The following is an 18,044-nucleotide window of genomic DNA, read 5'->3' as shown; positions in this document are numbered from 1 at the left end:
CGCAGCCGAACCACCAGCGGCTCGACAGCCAGCGCAAATAAGAGAGGCGACAGGGGGCACCCTTGTCTTGTGCCTCGCCGAACTCCAAACGCCGGTGAGATGCGTCTCCCGATACGAACTCGGGTGGTTAGATCAGTGTACAGGAGGCATGTGTACGCCATGAGCGTCGGGCCGATATTGTGGCGCCGCAGGACTGAGAATAGATAGGGCCAGGTGAGGGTGTCAAACGCCTTCTCCAGGTCCATAATGAGGCAGGCGGCGCGGGGAAATCTGTCACGCACTTGATCTTGAATATGGAAGACTCTGCGAAGCCGCATTGGTCGGGGTGGACTAGTGAGCGTATGACCTGCATATCGGTCAGCCAGAATCTTCCCTAGGATCTTACAGTCAGCCGACAGGAGCGTGATGGGCCGATATGACCCCATGTGGAGTGGATCCCTGTGGGGTTTGGGAAAGGTGACAATCACGGATTCCCGCAGTGACTGGGGTAACCTCTCTAGATGAAGAGACGCCCCGAGCATCCGTGACAGACGGGGGACCACTAGGGGAGAGAATGTCGAGTAGTATTCTAGTGGGAAGCCGTCCAGTCCCGGCGCTTTATTCCGAGACATGGCACGTATCGCCCGGGTGATGTCAGAGGGAACTATCTTGGCGTCAAGTGTGCGCTTGTCATCATTCGATATTGTGGGCAGCGTCAGCGGGTCTAAAAAGTGATCCACAGAAAACGGGGAGTATTGAGCCGGGGTCCCGTACACTTGTGCATAGTGGCGCTGGAATGCCAGGAGGATCTCGGCCTGTGAGCGCACTAGTACACCTTCCGGGTTGATAATATCCGTGATTGGCTTGATTTCGGTGTCCTGCCTCGCCATCCAGGCCAGTAGCGCCCCAGTTTTGTCTCTGTCCTTATGTACCCTAGAGGCGTAAGCCCTAAAATTGTATTTTCGGAGGTCAGCGCAGGCAGTCTGATACTCCGTCTTAGCCTCGGCCGTGTGCACGACGTGTTCCTCCGAGTCGTCTGGCCGTTTAGTGAGTGCGGCCAGAGCTTGCTCTGAGGTTAAGAGCGTCCGCTCCAAGGTGCGGCGGACCCCTACTACCTGTTTGATGCATTCTCCCCTTGCCACCACTTTAAACGCGTCCCACTATACCAGTACCGATGATGCCGTGCTCGCGTTGTGTGTGAAGTAATCTTGTATGCTGGTTTTGTGTGCGTCTCTGAAAACTGGATCTGATAGGCAGTCCCTAGGGAGGCGCCAGGTGGGGACTGGTGGGTGTGGGGGGCGCCAGGACAGACGAATGATGTGGGCGTCATGATCTGAGAGGATCCGACCAAGGTAATCTGTGGACGTTATCTTAGGAAGGATAGGTGCAGAGCAGAGAAATCAGTCCAGGCGGACCCGGAGGTTGTGTGGGATCGAGTGGAAGGAGTAAACACGGTCCAGTGGGTGTAGATGTCGCCATGCGTCAGTGAGCGCCCAATGTATGGTCCATGCCCTGAAGAGCTCTGCCTGCCAGGGGGCCGGGGAGTGTGTGGGAGGAGGGTGTGAGCGGTCTAGGGTGGGGTTCAGTGTGCAATTAAAGTCACCTAGCACCCATGGAACTGTAGTGAACTGGGCCAAAACGCCCGTGAGGTGGTCCCAAAATTTATCTTGATCTGTATTAGGGGCGTAAATGCTGCCAAGGAGTATTCCCTGTCCATCAAGTATTCCCTCCAGAAGCGCATACCTGCCCTCTCTGTCTACCACCCGCCGGAGCGCCCGGAAGGGAGTGCCTGGTCTGACCCAGATTAACGCGCCGCGCGCGAACGCTGAGTATTGTGTGGCACAGAAGATCCCTCGCCATTTGACCTGCAAACGAGTAAGTTCGGTAGCGTTAATGTGTGTCTCCTGCAGTAATGCAATACTAGCTGGCATACGCTTAACGTAGGAGTAGACAGAGTAGCGTTTGCTGGGCGTGTGTAGGCCTCGTACGTTCAGTGTAAGAATATTAATGTCTGAGCGTGGGACTGCCATTCTTAGGGTGTCGTGGTGGGGAGAGGGACCCCCCTATTGCCCCCGGGGGCCGCCAATGTGAATGTGTCGCGTGTGCTCCTGCGCGCCAAGCTTCCACAGTCGTGGGGGAGGAACTAAGGGGAATAACAACAAATAGAACCTTGGGTGGGTAACAGTCCCAATACTGAGGATATATCACCGGGGGTGGCATATCCAAACTAGTGTCCCACTAGGGGAGAAATACAACGGATATCTGCGGGGGTGGCAGCATGTGTCACTGCTGGGCCAGTGCGCGGGTCGGGCTCTTGCAGGAGGGATGTCGATCGCTTGCTAGCGCTTACAATTATCTAGTGAAACAGTCTAGGTTCCTAGACGTCGCGCAATACAATAGGCAACCATGAGAAGGATATATCTGTAGGCAGTTCAACTTTCACGAAGAGGTGTTAGGCTGGCTGGCCAGGGCAGTGTCCAGTGTGAGTGCCACAATGAGGGGGGAGGAGATTGGGCCAAATCCCGACATTGTCCCATCGCTGTCCCGATCTTTCTCGGGGGTGAACAGGTGCAGCGGACCTTCCAGATCCGATGCCGGGGGTGACGTGTGCAGTTCGGTCACCACCCGTAGGGCGTCTCGTCGCTCCTGCATGATTTGCGTGAGGTCGGGTGAGCCCGTGGGGGAGGATGCCTGACTTTTGGGGCGGCCTGATGATCGGGCACGGCTCGCGCCCCGTCTTCTGGATCTTCTGGAGTCGTTGTTGCGTGTCCTCTGGGGCCCGGGTTTGGGGATTAGTGGGCAGTGAAATTCAGTCCAGTCCTGTGCTTCCGCCGCCGTGTTGAAGAAGAGGGCTTTCCCTTTGTGGAGCACTTTAAGGCGGGCGGGGAACAGCAGGGAGTATTGAAGGTCGTTTGCGCGAAGGCGTCTTTTGACTTCCAGAAATGTGGATCACTGCTGCTGGACCTCACGGGCATAATCCGGGAACACCATGACGTGCTGGTCTTCCACTTGCAGAGGGCCCGCCGTCCGGGCCGCACGGAGTACCGCATCTCGGTCTCTGAAGTGCAGGAATTTAGCTAGCATGGGCCGTGGAGGGAGGCCAGGCTTGGGTGCCCGAGCCGGGACCCTGTGGGCCCGTTCAATGGAGAAGAATGCCGACCGTTCGCATTCCGGGGTGAACGATCTAGTCCAGGACTCCATGTAGGTCAGAGGGTCCGAATTTTCAATTCCCTCCGGCAGGCCCAGGACGCGGATATTACATCGTCTCGAGCGTCCCTCTAAATCCACCGTGCGTTCCTCTAGGGCCGCCAGGCGGCGCAGGACCTCCGTCATGTCTGCCTCCTGCATCTTCACCGCGGGCTGTAACTCAGTCACGATCCGTTCTCCCTCCTTCACCCTATCCGCCAGCTTACGATGTTCGTCACAGATTAAGCTAATGTCCGTCGTCAGGATGCCCAACCTCTCCTCCATCGATAGGCGAGACATTTCGATCGCCGGCAACACCTGATCCAGCTTCGCCGATAGCGTAGGGTCGGTTTGCGACGCGTTGGCTTGCGTCCACGTCCTCGTGTGTGGCATCTTCTTGACGGCCGTTTCAGGGACAGCTGCCACCTGCGAGGTCTTTGGTTTCCCCATAGGTGCTGTCGAGAGGGTCCCCGGGCCTTCGTGTACCTCGTGATCGGCAGGCCTTCGCCTCACAATGTGTCCGGGTAGGTGGCAGTCCAGTGTCGGCTGGCCTCTCCAGTTCCTCTCGGCTCCAGGGCGGTTCCGGTTTACCCTGGGGAGCCCCCGCCAGTTCGGGGTGTCAGAGGTGGCGTGCTGGGGCCGGCAGCGCCGGTGTCAGGGGGTCGTATAGGCACCTTCTTCTCCGCTGGCGTGCAGTGCAGTGTCAGCGCCAATCGGCTGGGTCAGAGGGCAGGCGGTATGGAACTGGGGGGGTCCGAGGCAGTGGGCGGCCGCCGGCACCGCTTCAAGCCTGGGAGGGCCCCTCTGCCCCCCGGGCGAGGGTCACGTCGTTCCCGGTGTCTAGGCTTCCATGGGCGCCAACTTAGGGTCAGGCACTCGGGTCCACCACGCAGCTCATGACGGTGGGAGTGTTCGGGTTCCCTCAGTCGGGAGGGGATGTGGGCAGCGCTCTCTCACCGGGTCCTGAGGAGGTAGGGGGGGGGGGCCACCAGCTCAACATCCTGTGATTCCAGGCAAATCGCTTTGTCTCCCCGTGCCTACCACAAATGAATGTGTTCTTCTGTAATGTAAATTGTCCTCATGCCATGTTGTCGAGTTTGCGCTATATAGTATTGCAAGGAAAAATAAAGTTCGGAAACTCGAGTTCACACACTACTGAACGCACACTCTTAAGTGCATAAGCAGTGCACTGTGAATCGGAGCGTTTCACAGGCCTGTCACAGATAAGAAATGCTATCAAAACGAAATCCTACAAAACAATATACTACTGGCAGCCAGCAATTCATACCCGGACAACGTCGGGACGGCTGCTAGTATATATATATATATATATTCACTGAAAAAACCATAGGTTATAGACCATATATAGTTAGGAATTAGCATTTACAAAACCTTAATTTACTCGCACAAAACCATAGAAATTCGAATATATAGTTAGTTGCAATAACTATATATCGCGCACCCGCAATCCACTGCTGATGATGTCACATATTACATCATTCATGACATGGTCATTGACATCACTGATGACATCACTGATGACAACTCAAATGACATCACTGATGACATCACTGATGACATCATCCAGTGACTGTATGTTTCTGAAAAGTCAAAATATGTCTTACATATTGAAGAATGAGTGGATGTATAAGTATCTGGATGAAGGATTTAGTAGGTGCATGACTGACTGTATGAGAGAGTGATTAAATGTGTCTCACTGAGTGCATGGGTTAGTGACTAAACTGTCTTAATTTGTGCATCATTATATCTGTTGTTCTATGAACTGCTGCATGTGTTGATCAGTAGCTATATGAGTAACTATATGGGTTATTGATTGGTTGTCCAAATATTTGTATGGGAGAGTGAGTGTGTGTGTGGGGGTGGCTGGGAGGTGTGTGACTCTGTGCATACATGTGTGAACAGTTGATTCACTAGATCTATGGGTTCAAAACTGCATGTGGAAACAGCTGTATGGGTGGTTGACTGTGTACGAGTGTATTGGTGAGTGAATGGATATCTCAGTGCTACATGTCAAAGTAAATACATATGTAAAACACAGTACATGTGAGAGACCACATATATAAATTACTGTGTATAAGAGCCAGTGAATGTGTGAGTGGCTGAATGGATCATTGAAAACTTGTATCAGTGATTGTATAAGAGAGTAAATATGTGTTAGAATATGTTTGAATAAGTAAGGTGTGTATAACTGTATAGTTGAGGAAATGGAGGTGTGATTGATTCAGTGCATGGCTGACTAGGTGTGTGAGTAACTCCATGGATGAGTGACAGTCTGTGAGTGTCTGTTTACTATGAGTGTATTTACGGTTATATTAGAGTCTGAAGAGGTTGATCGTATTATCACATGATTGATGTCATCAGTGATGTTGTCAGTGATGTCATCAGTGATGTCATCAGTGATGTCATCAGTGATGGCATCAGTGATGTCATCAGTGATGTCATCAGTGATGTCACTGACCATGTCATGAATGATGTAATATGTGACATCATCAGCAGTGGATTGCGGGTGCGCGATATATAGTTATTGCAACTAACTATATATTCGAATTTCTATGGTTTTGTGCGAGTAAATTAAGGTTTTGTAAATGCTAATTCCTAACTATATATGGTCTATAACCTATGGTTTTTTCAGTGAATTTCAATGGTTTTTTAAAAGCAAATATGAAAAGCTGTAAAATGTCAAGTACGTGGTAAGTAAAAACATTTTCGTATTTATGCACGCTGATGATTCTTGGAAGAGGTTGACACAGATGACATCTTAAGGAACAAAGAAAGACAAATTAAGGATGAGGAAGTTGTCACTTTAGTTTTTTCATCAGCTAGCGATAGCAACAAACACATTGTAATGGAGATTAGAGAGGCTACGGATGGGTGAATAAATTTTGAAAAGAAATGGCGACTCCCCCCTTTAGTAGATTAGCTAAATCTTTGCGTAATTTGGTAAGGGTTGCCTTTCCTTAAAGCTTTGTTTTTAAAAAAAATTGGAAGAAACAAAAAATCTTCCCTTCCATAAATAACCGAAGACTTTTTTTTTGTTATGGCAAGGTAACGAAATAGAGAATAAACTATAGTTGGTCACCATGGTCCGGACGAAAATGAAAAATCAATGATACTAAGTACCTGTAAACACTGAGCAGACATGTGAATGTGGCATTCTGATTATTGCTATGCCCGAATATGTATATAACTGCTCCAATCACTATGCTAATAAACAATCTTTTGTTCTGTTTTGTAAAGTAAAACTATTGTGAACGCAAGTATTATACATAGTAAGTGTTTAATATAGCATTTGTCAGTCATTGGTTAAGCAGCTAGGACCTGTTCACTCTTGACACCCCAGGTGCTGTGTATGCAGATTTCGGCCTTATTTATTGCCTCTAGTTTTCAAAGGCAAATTTCTGTGGTAAACATGCACATTAAGGGTTGCCTTTTCTTAAACCTTTGTTTTTAAAAAAAATTGGAAGAAACAAAAAATCTTCCCTTCCATAAATAACCCAAGACTTTTTTTTGTTATGGCAAGGTAACGAAATAGAGAATAAACTATAGTTGGTCACCATGGTCCGGACGAAAATTAAAAATCAATGATACTAAGTACCTGTAAACACTGAGCAGACATGTGAATGTGACATTCTGATTATTGCTATGCCCGAATATGTATATAACTACTCCAATCACTATGCTAATAAACAATCTTTTGTTCTGTTTTGTAAAGTAAAACTATTGTGAACGCAAGTATTATACATAGTAAGTGTTTAATATAGCATTTGTCAGTCATTGGTTAAGCAGCTAGGACCTGTTCACTCTTGACACCCCAGGTGCTGTGTATGTTGCACTATAGTGCTGAATCGGGTACATTTTTCTATTTTTTTCTACAGCACCCTCAGTGCATGAACAACTATAGCAAGAGTAGAAAATATGATCATTGCCTTTTAGTCTAGACTTCATTTTATGTGTTTTGAGTGGGAGAAACGCCGTCTTTCGCCATTTTATGTGTTTTGAGTGGGAGACACGCCGTCTTTCGCCATTTTATATGTTTTGAGTGGGAGACGCGCCGTCTTTCGCCATTTTATGTATTTTGAGTGGGAGACATGCCGTCTTTCGGCGCAGCATTGTAGGATGGCCACACCAGTGCGGCAACTTGCTGGACACCACCTCAGTGCCATCCGGATCTCGGCGCGTTGTGCTGCCTTCGGCCTATTCGCACATCGGTCCGCTACTGACGCCGCCTCATGGGCCAACGAGTTTTGTATGCTTTTTATAACCCAAAGCCGCATAACAGGTCATGTGACTTGTTTATAAAACTTTTCATTGGTTCATTTTACTTTTTGTTTCCTAATGATGGAAGGCTTGATCATATGACCTAAAAATAACACTTTTCATTGGATTAAAACATTTTTTTTTCCCAAACGATGAAAGACCCACCTTTTTTTTTCTCACTCGGCAATCAAAAAAGGTTCCGTTAGATGACAACAGAGGGGACAGGCAACAAGAACCATCACTCAAAAAAGGGGAGGGCAAGTTCTTCCCTACCGGGTCACGTTGGGGCTCCACCGGAACTCATCAAATTGATAGTCTACAGTGTTTCTGGATGTTTCAGACTGAAGCTGGCGTCAGCATGAGAGCACCACCATCTCGTAGCTCCGTCGTGGCCATTCCGCAAGCAATCATGGCAGCTGCTCCCCACCGGAAGCCTGCGGGAGTCGGGGGACCCCAAGACTTTTATAGAATCTTCAAGGCTGAGGGGACGCTTTCGGGAATGGGGCCCATGCCCTAGCAGACAAGCGTCCGAGTTCCAAGGTGTCCCAGGGCCATTTTAGTGGACCACGCCCAAATCCGAAGAGCCGGCCGCCATTTTAAGAGTCCTGTGGCAGCCGCCTATCGCTGCACCGCAAGAGTGGAAGCAACTCAACTACATGGTGAGCGAGACGCTGTAGCTGCAAGAGCGGGCGGTAAACAGCTGAATGGCGGAAGAGGCACAGTGTAGCAAAAGCGGGCGGAATGGCAACTGAAACGGTAAAGGGGCGCCCCACTACAGCAGACGAGCCTCCACCTGGGGAGGCCCATTCACACCGCCTTCCCCCCCCCCCCCCGGGGCGCCCCACACCGTTTTTCAGAACAGCATTGTAGGATACCAAAACCAGTGCGGCAACTTACTGGACATGACCTGGACCTGGGTGCCGTCCAGATCTCAGCACGTTCTGCTGCCTTGGGACTATTCGCACAACAGACCGCTACTGACGAGACACAGTGCAGCAAAAGCGGGCGGAAAACCGCTGAATGGCAAGTGAAACGCTAGAACACTAGAATAACATCTGGAATAATTGTCGCTCAGAAGAACAACACACAAAACTCTGTAGTGTCTGAGGAAAGTAAAGCAGAGAAGGTCACTGTAGTTTCAGACACACTTAACACTAATGACTTAACAAAGATATCGTCTGTCTATGAAGCAGCTGTCATGTTCACAGAATTGACAAAGAAGTGTGCAGACACCAATGCTATTAAGAAACACAAGGAAATCCCTAACGCATCTGCATTCTCGGAAGAGGTTGACACAGATGACATCTTAAGGAACAAAGAAAGACAAATTAAGGATGAGGAAGTTGTCACTTTAGTTTTTTCAATAATGGAAAATATGCAGTCATTGGCTATGAAGGATGTCTAGTGAAGCAGAAAAAAGGCCATTTGATTAATCATCGAAAATTGAGTAATTGCGTAATTTGGGCATAAAAGTTATATTATTGGAAGTAGATGGTTATAGTTCTGGTTAATTTCCATTCAGAGTGTCCTACACAGCACCACTCTAGGTAAACACTACTTTATGTAAAACATGGGACATAGCACTCATTGGAATGTTTGTGATCTTTCCTGTTAAGTTGCGTCATAAGTTATTTTAACCATTCCATATAAAGTCATGCATAAAAATGAATACACAGACACAAATAACATGTGTATCCAAAAACAAAATACAGATTTCGGCCTTATTTATTGCCTCTAGTTTTCAAAGGCAAATTTCTGTTGAAAACATGCACATTAAGGGTTGCCTTTCCTTAAACCTTTGTTTTTTTTAAAAAATTGGAAGAAACAAAAAGTCTTCCCTTCCATAAATAACCCAAGACTTTTATTTTGTTATGGCAAGGAAACGAAATAGAGAATAAACTATAGTTGGTCACCATGGGGTTTAAAAAAGGGATGGTTCTTCACCAGATTAGATATTTACCCAGACCCTCATTCTCCAATGTGTTGAACTTGGCTAAAATTCTTCTGGTGCCTGCACCCTGTCACAGAATATCACCCCAAAACATGAAAGCGCCCAAACACCAGATTGAGTTGAACCCCACAGTAAGCCTTATTTCTTCAGGGCCTCAGAATTTCTTTTGCTTTGCTCATGGAAATTGTGGGATATAGGACAGATAAGGTGTCACCATTAAGAAAGGGTAGTATTTAAATTTGCATATCAATTATGTTTAACCTTTTAAAAATATGATATGCTAGCTTGAACTTATGCTTTACATTTGAAGCCAAATTCAACAGCTTAAGTAAGTAGGTTTTCGTAGTTGTAACTTTAAAGGATGATGTAGCAAACTGTAAAGATTTTCTAAAACAGTGGAGCGTATTTAGTTTTTTAATGTGCATGTTTTTGAAACGATTACACAAATGAAACATTTGTGAGTTTTACATTTCCGGAGAAGTATAATTTACCAATAGTTTTCTCTGTAGATGTTTTTCCATTAACAAACCCAGTTCCATCACCCGCCCAGGATATCACTACTGTTCCCCATGTCATAAAACCTTAGGATGTTCAATAACTGAAACAGCTAATATGGGTTTACTTACAGGGGACATCTTTTGTTCTGTTTTGTAAAGTAAAACTATTGTGAACGCAAGTATTATACATAGTAAGTGTTTAATATAGCATTTGTCAGTCATTGGTAAAACAGCTAGGACCTGTTCACTCTTGACACCCCAGGTGCTGTGTATGTTGCACTATAGTACTGCATCGGGAATACGGACAACCCTATTGATGTCGATTTTTCATTATTGATTATTGTAAAGAAATGGCGACTCCCCCCTTAGTTCTGGTTAATGATGTTGCAGCAGGCTGCCATGTAAATAGTTGTTTAAAATGTTTTTTTTAACGTGTTTACTTTGTTGGAACGTTGTATATATTTATAAGTTATTAAAGTGTTATAATCCTACTACTTTGTTGGAGTGCTATATATTTTTAATGTGACACATAATTGTGAAGACTTTTATTGTACAAAAAGGCATCCCTGGAATCTTCCGCTTCAGGCTCGGTCCCACACACCGAGAATCCCCTCCCCAATCACAATACAGGATGGTTATCAGATTGTAGGAACGCGTGTAGTGTGACGGATCTCATCGGGTGGGGGCCTTGATCTACTGTAACTCCTTTGAAGAGGGGTGATTCTTTACAGTTGAGGCCATAAACTACATCCGCAGGGCTAGGTGATAGCCTGGGACCGGCCTGGACAATCGGACACAGAGGAAGAGGAGTGTCAGAGGGTGCGGTAGTGAATAGGGTGAAAGGGAGGTGTCGGACGGGCACAGGGTGTGATTCTCAGGGAAGAGCAGCGCAAATGGGGGGAGGTTTATGGCCCATGCATAAGACAGAGAGCGGGGGTGACCAGTGCGTGGGGGAGATGCTTGCAAGGGTGGGGAGCCATGCTGAGGATCGGCAGCGTGCAGAGAGTGGGTCTGGTCAAAGCATCTAAAATGGCTGCCGTGCACGACAAAAGTGTGGCATTGGAAAAAAAGCAAGATGGCGCACACAATGTTTATCAATACGGATTAATTTATAACAATTATTTTTAACAATATATTTACTCGCAGTGTCAAAATGGCGGTCAACACTTCCTGATTTCCTTCGAATCGAACGTCAACAGACGTCACGCAGCAAAAAAAAAAAAAAAACACTCACGCGCAGCCGCTGGAAGACAAGTATCAACATATATGAGCCTCCTCAACCACCCTCAGAAAACATAGGGGGTCAGGATACGTCTCCCGTACCCCCTTATACCCATTTCTCACATTGTTTTTCCTCCATCTTGTAATTTAATTAAATCGAAACACAAAATGGCGAATTCCCGTTTCGCTACCAGTTTGCGACCCGGTTCACGAACCGGGAATCGCTTCTACCGCGAAAAATTAATTTTTTTTTATTTGCCCCACGGGACCCTTTAATAACCCCAACATCATTCCTAGGGGGTCAAGAGGGGTCTACCTTGCCCCCTTTCATTAAATTCCCCCTTCTTTTTTCTCCTCCTCGTGTCTCTCGATCCTACCGAGAGACAAGATGGCGGCCGCACCGGACTGTTTAGAATGTTGACAGACACCGGAGAGCCAATCAGCTTCGCTACGCAAAGTTCCGTTACGCGAAAAGTTATATTTATATATATATATATATTACCTACTTGCGGTCGCCAGTAGGTATATATAGTTAGGATTTTTTCTCTATGGGACTTTTGAAAATTCTATGTCTAATAACTTTGGCGTTTGTGGACGGAATCGGCTGAAATTTTCAGGAAAATGGCACATTTTGTTTCTGAGCAGCCCCTGAAAATTTGGGGGGGTTTCGTCAAGGGGGGGCCGAGAAAAAAGGGGGGTCCCCAAACGCGTTTTTCCCATTCATTTTTTAATAGGGCGTTTGGCCTCACTTTTAGCTCGAACGGCTGAATGGATTTACACGAAACTTGGCAAAATTGTAGGGACTGTTAGCCCGATGTGCCTTTGCTGGGTCTCAATATATGTGCTCCAGTGGATTTTGAGAAATTAACGTTTTAAAAAACAGATATATCTGTGACAGCGTCCCGGATAGCGCTCCAGATCGCGTACTTTTCGCGTAACGGAACTTTGCGTAGCGAAGCTGATTGGCTCTCCGGTGTCTGTCAACATTCTAAACAGTCCGGAGCGGCTGCCATCTTGTCTCTCGGTAGGATCGAGAGACAAGAGGAGGAGAAAAACGAAGGGGGAATTTAATGAAAGGGGGCAAGGTAGACCCTTCTTGACCCCCTAGGAATGATGTTGGGGTTATTAAAGGGTCCCGTGGGGCAAATAAAAAAATATTTATTTTTTGCGGTAGAAGCGCTTTCCGGTTCCCGAACCGTGTAGTGAACCGGGACGCGAAACGGGAATTCGCCATTTTGTGTTTCGATTTAATTAAATTACAAGATGGAGGAAAAACAATGTGAGAAATGGGTATAAGGTGGTACGGGAGACGTATCCTGACCCCCTATGTTTTCTGAGGGTGGCTGAGGATGCTCATATATGTTGATACTTGTCTTCCAGCGGCTGCGCGTGAGCGTTTTTTTTTTTTTGCTGCGTGACTTCTGTTAACGTTCGATTCGAAGGAAATCAGGAAGTGTTGACCGCCATTTTGACACTGCGAGTAAATATATTGTTAAAAATAATTGTTATAAATTAATCCGTATTGATAAACCTTGTCTGCGCCATCTTGCTTTTTTTCCAATGGCACACTTTTGTCGTGCACGGCAGCCATTTTAGATGCCTTGACCAGACCCACTCTCCGCACGCCGCCGATCGTGACGTCTGTTAACATTCGATTCGAAGGAAATCAGGAAGTGTTGACCGCCATTTTGACACTGCGAGTAAATATATTGTTAAAAATAATTGTTATAAATTAATTCGTATTGATAAACATTGTCTGCGCCATCTTGCTTTTTTTCCAATGCCACACTTTTGTCGTGCACGGCAGCCATTTTAGATGCCTTGACCAGACCCACTCTCTGCACGCCGCCGATCCTCAGCATGGCTCCCCACCCTCGCAAGCATCTCCCCCACGCACTGGTCACCCCCGCTCTCTGTCTTATGCATGGGCCATAAACCTCCCCCCATCTGCGCTGCTCTTCCCTGAGAATCACACCCTGTGCCCGCCCGACACCACCCTTTCACCCTATTCACTACCGCACCCTCTGACACTCCTCTTCCTCTGTGTCTGATTGTCCAGGCCGGTCCCAGGCTATCACTTAGCCCTGTGGATGTAGTTTATGGCCCCAACTGTAAAGAATCACCCCTCTTCAAAGGAGTTACAGTAGATCAAGGCCCCCACCCCATGAGATCCGTCACACCACACGCGTTCCTACTATCTGATAACGATCCTGTATTGTGATTGGGGAGGGGATTCTCACTGTGAGGGTGTGTGGGACCGAGCCTGAAGCGGAAGATTCCAGGGATGCCTTTTTGTACATCAAAGTCTTCACAATTATGTGTCACATTAAAAATATATAGCACTCCAACAAAGTAGTAGGATTATAACACTTTAATAACTTATAAATATATACAACGCAACAAAAACAGTAAACACGTTAAAAAAAAAATTTTTAAACAGAAGCAACAATGGTCAGTAGCGATCTGTTGTGCGAATAGTCCGAAGGCAGCACAACGTGCTGAGTTCTGGACGGCACCCAGGTGATGTCACCTGGGTGCCACACTGGTTTTGGTATCCTACAATGCTGCTCCGAAAAACGGCGTGGGGCGCCCCGGGGGGGGGGGGGGGAGGCGGCGTGAACGAGCCTCCCCAGGTGGAGGCTCGTCTGCTGTAGTGGGGCGCCCCTTTAGCGTTTCACTTGCCATTCAGCGGTTTTCCGCCCGCTTTTGCTGCACTGTGCCTCGTCAGTAGCGGTCTGTTGTGCGAATAGTCCGAAGGCAGCACAACGCGCTGACATCTGGACGGCACCCAGGTGATGTCCTTTACTTGCCGCACTGGTTTTGGCATCCTACAATGCTGCTCCGAAAAACGGCGTGGGGCGCCCCGGGGGGGGGGGGGGAAGAGGCGGCGTGAATGGGCCTCCCCAGGTGGAGGCTCGTCTGCTGTAGTGGGGCGCCCCTTTACCGTTTCACTTGCCATTCAGCGGTTTTCCGCCCGCTTTTGCTGCACTGTGCCTCATCCGCCATTCAGCTGTTTACCGCCCGCTCTTGCGGCAACAGCGTCTCGCTCACCATCTAGTTGAATTGCGCCCACTCTTGCGGTGCAGCGATAGGCGGCTGCCACAGGACTCTTGAAATGGCGGCCGGCTCTTCGGATTTGGGCCTGGTCCACTAAAATGGCCCTGGGACACCTTGGAACTCGGACGCTTGTCTGCTAGGGCTTGGGCCCCATTCTCGAAAGCGTCCCCTCAGCCTTGAAGATTCTACAAAAGTCTTGGGGGCCCCCGACTCCCGCAGGCTTCCGGTGGGGAGCGGCTGCCATGATTGCTTGCGGAATGGCCACGACGGAGCTACGAGATGGTGGTGATCTCATGCTGACGCCAGCTTCAGTCTGAAACATCCAGAAACACTGTAGACTATCAATTCGATGAGTTCCGGTGGAGCCCCAACGTGACCCGGTAGGGAAGAACTTGCCCTCCCCTTTTTTGAGTGATGGTTCTTGTTGCCTGTCCCCTCTGTTGTCATCTAACGGAACCTTTTTTGATTGCCAAGTGAGAAAAAAAAAGGTGGGTCTTTCATCGTTTGGGAAAAAAAAATGTTTTAATCCAATGAAAAGTGTTATTTTTAGGTCATATGATCAAGCCTTCCATCATTAGGAAACCAAAAGTAAAATGAACCAATGAAAAGTTTTATAAACAAGCCACATGACCTGTTATGCGGCTTTGGGCTGTAAAAAGCGTACAAAATCCGTCGGCTCATGAGGCGGCGTCAGTAGCGGACCGATGTGCGAATAGGCCGAAGGCAGCACAACCCGCCGAGATCCGGATGGCACCGAGGTGGTGTCCAGCAAGTTGCACTGGTGTGGCCATCCTACAATGCTGCGCCGAAAGACGGCGTGGGGTGCCCGGGGGGAGGCGGCGCGAACGGCCCTCTTCCGCCTCCCCAGGTGGAGGCACCTCATCTGCAGTGCGGCGCCCCTTAGCGTTTCACACGCCGTCCAGCAGAGTTGCGCCCGCACTTGCTGCTACAGTAGGCCGAAGGCAGCACAACGCGCCGAGATCCGGATGGCACCGAGGTGGTGTCCAGCAAGTTGCTGCACTGGTATGGCCATCCTACAATGCTGCGCCGAAAGACGGCGTGTCCAGCTGAGTTGCGGTCACTCTTGCTGCTACAGTAGGCCGAAGGCAGCACAACGCGCCGAGATCCGGATGGCACCGAGGTGGTGTCCAGCAAGTTGCCGCACTGGTATGGCCATCCTACAATGCTGCGCCGAAAGACGGCGTGTCCAGCTGAGTTGCGGTTACTTTTGCTGCTACAGTACGCCGAAGGCAGCACAACGCGCCAAGATCCGGTTGGCACCGAGGTGGTGTCCAGCAAGTTTCACTGGTGTGGCCATCCTACAATGCTGCACCGAAAGACGGCGTGGGGTGCCCGGGGGGGGGGGGAGAGGCGGCGTAAACTGACCTCTTCCGCCTCCCCAGGTGAAGGCACCTCATCTGCAGTGGGGCGCCTCTTAGCGTTTGACTCGCCTTCCAGCTGAGTTCCGCCCGCTCTTGCGGTACAGTGACTCACCCGCCATCCAGCTGAGTTTCTCCCGCTCTTGCGGTACAGTGACTCGAACGCGCCGAGATCCGGATGGCACCGAGGTGGTGTCCAGCAAGTTTCACTGGTGTGGCCATCCTACAATGCTGTGCCGAAAGACGGCGTGGGGTGCCCGTGGGGGGGGAGGCAGCGCAAACGGGCCTCCCCCTCCTCCCCAGGTGGAGGCACCTCATCTCCAGTGGGGTGCCTCTTAGCGTTTCACTCGCCTTTCAGCTGAGTTCCGCCCGCTTTTGCGGTACAGTGACTCACCCGCCATCTAGCTGAATTGCGGCTATTCTTGTGGTGCAGCGATAGCCGGCTGCAACAAGACTCTCAAAATGGCGGCCAGCTCTTTGGATTTGGGCCTGGTCCACTAAAATGGCTCTGGGACACCTTGGAACTCGGACGCTTGCCTGCTAGGGCATGGGCCCCATTCACGAAAGCGTCCCCTCTTTTGACTGATTGTTCTTGTTGCCTATCTCTTCTGTTGTCATTTAACGGAACCTTTTTGGACTGCCGAAAGGGGTTCTGGTCCGACCGCTGGTTGGTGGAGACATTTTGACTATATCCTGGACCTGCCCTGCCTCGCCCAAAAATGAGACTCGTACCTCCTTGTTGTGTACTGGTTGCCCAACCTTGATATCACGAGATACGTATGCAGTTTTGAAGCACATGGCGGGCGGGGACGAGAATTGATTGAACATTTGGACATCCCTTTTGATATTAAGTTCTGATGTGTTATTGATTACTGTACTATTGAAAGTTCAAATTAACGTCACCCATGGTACTTGCCCGCAAATGTATATCTAGATAATTTTATTGTAACTGGCCCTGTCGTACTTTAATTATAAAATGTACGTCCACCGATTCCGCAAATGTTAGACACCTTAGTTCTTGCAACCTAATGGGTCGCCCGTTGCGTTGTTCTACAGTGTAAATGTCCCCTCATTATATACGATTCCAGTTTGCTCCGTGGCCGGCCCACGTGGTTATAGGCCCGTATTTGTATACTGACATTTTCACAATAAAGGTTTTTAAAACAAAACATGGTAGTAGTACTTACATTGGTAAAGTTTTGAATAATAGCCACTGTTTACGAATCAGTAAAAGGCAAGTGAAATAAAGCAGTCCAATTACATGACGGATAAAAGGTATAATACGCAGGAACGCAGTAAAGATAAATGGTCAAGGGCTGTTGTGTTTTCTATTCCTGCAACATAAAGTGATCGATAAGAATCTGATATTCAGGCCTATCAGCGACTAAGACAGCAGGCCGAGCCTCTTTTGCTCAACGGCTCCCTCATGGGACGAAGAAACGCCCTTTTTCTCGAAAAAGGAATATATTTTACTTGCAGGACAGTTGTAAATTTTCCGGGAAAATACATTAGCCTGGAACATTATAGCATATATGTTTAAGAAAAAAAAATGTTCGAAAGCAATGAAAAGCGTTATTTTTAGGTCATATGACCAAGCCTTTCATCATTAGAATAACAAAAGTAAAATGAACCAATGAAAAGTTTTATTAACAAGTCACATGACCTGTTATGCTTACGTTACGCGCTGCGCGCCGCGCTCAGGATCGCTTCCGGGAAGCTGCGCCTCGCACACCGGAGTACTTCCGGGTGCGCTAACGCGGCGCGTCATATGACGCATTACGCGACAACGCAGGTCCAGAATATAGTCAAAATGTCTCCACCAACCAGCAGTCGGAACACAACCCCTTTCAGTAGTCCAAAAAGTTCTGTTAAATGACAACAGAAGGGACAGGCAACAAGAACCTTCAGTCAAAGAGGGGAGGGCAAGTTCTTCTCTACCTGTTCACGTTGGGGCTCCATCGGAACTGATAGAATTTGGGCGGGGTGGGTGGCGGAGCCGAGCTGTCTTGCAGCCATCATGGCGTTGAGCTCAGTTCATCTCACTAGTTTCGTATTTCTCATGAGGGGTTGTTCCTAATGTTTCTATTTTAGCGAGGTCAAAAAGAGATCCCATTATTGGCCTACTGATTTTGCTCGATTCCTTTAGTTTTTTTAAACGATTTTTCACTATCTGCAAAGACTAAACAGAGTATTGCGACTCTGTGCTTGTTTGTTATTAGAGAATGAACCAAAGAGAACCAATTCTAAAACAGTAAATGCTTGGATAACAATCAATCAAATGGAGAGAGAAGCAGGCACAACGGATTACAACGGGGGCAAAGGCCTGCGTTACCTACCCTTCACTATCTGCAAAGAGAGAATACTCCTAAAAGAAAAAAGGGGGGGGGGGCAGCGTTCAAAGCACATCAGCGTGCATAGACACGAAAATGTTTTTACCTACCACGTACTTGACATTTTAAAGCTTTGCATATTTGCTATTAAAAAACCATTGAAATT

This window comes from Lissotriton vulgaris, unplaced genomic scaffold (genome assembly GCF_964263255.1).
Source record: "Lissotriton vulgaris unplaced genomic scaffold, aLisVul1.2 SCAFFOLD_827, whole genome shotgun sequence".
Lineage (NCBI taxonomy): Eukaryota > Metazoa > Chordata > Amphibia > Caudata > Salamandridae > Lissotriton > Lissotriton vulgaris.
Note: the sequence above shows the minus strand (reverse complement) of the source record.